We start from the raw sequence: 1072 nt of genomic DNA, 5'->3' as shown, positions 1-1072 counted from the left end.
TGAATCCGGCGCAGCATGCGGGTACCGCCGGCCCCGCGCACTGACGCAATAGGAAGGACTTAAACTGGCTTTACCACAGAGAAAAACGCTGCACAGCTGCGCCCCGACATGAAATAAGAGCATTAGGATCTGGGCTCGCTACAGAGAGCAGCGCCCTGGTGGGATTTTCTCTGGGATTAATTCTTCTGACTTTTGAGGATAGGACTAGGGTTCCCTCTGCCTTAGATGACTCAGGTAAGAGGCTCAGACCCTTAAAGCCTGTTTTAATTCCACGATGGTAAATCCTCCATTAAGAATGCTGGGGGAGGCGGCAGAAGCAAATGGGAGACACCACCGCTATGGAGCTTTTTTCAGTAGATGTTATGTAGAGAAAGGAGATCACGGCTCATCTCCGTGCAGGATGACAAGCAGCATTACAGGAGAGCTAAATCCAAAACCACCCACCTTTCCGAGGAAGAGCCCACACTTAAAATACAGGGTATTGTAAACCATGTCCTGTGGGTCTGCCCACTTCAAACTGAAACCATTCCTACACCACACACTTGTCAGTGCTAAGGATGGGGTAGAATCCTACAGTACAATTTGATAACAAGTATAGATGAGTGAGGAGAAGTGGACTGGAAATTGAGCAGCTCAGAGCAAAGCTTCCACCCACTTCCTAGTTCCTAAGAACCAGTCACTGCCAGGGCTTGTTACCTGCTCTTGTTCTCCCAAGTCAGCAGCAAGTGGGCTAAATGGAAACCGCCCCTCCAGTGCAGGGGCTGCAGAGGTCAGTGGGGTGATGAGAAAGCAAAGGGGATGTTTATCTGCTCCGGCAGCTCAAGTTCTTCCTTACGCTTTTGCTGGGAGCGGTGCTGTGGATCAGAGGACGGCATTTTCCATGAGCGCTGTGTCTGTGTGCGGTTTAAAGGAAAAGTTTTCCTTCGCTTCTGGAGCACACCACAGAGCTCGGCTCTCTTAGGAGTGCAGATAGCTTGTTGTCCCCCGTCTCTACAGACAGGAAGGTCCCCTGGGATGAATTATCTCAAACAGACCATGTGGCCTCCGTGTTGGTTAAAGAAGGAAACAAACA

This window comes from Athene cunicularia, assembly GCF_003259725.1.
Source record: "Athene cunicularia isolate RWA chromosome 28 unlocalized genomic scaffold, athCun1 chr28_part2, whole genome shotgun sequence".
NCBI lineage: Eukaryota > Metazoa > Chordata > Aves > Strigiformes > Strigidae > Athene > Athene cunicularia.
This window is presented reverse-complemented; position numbering follows the sequence as displayed.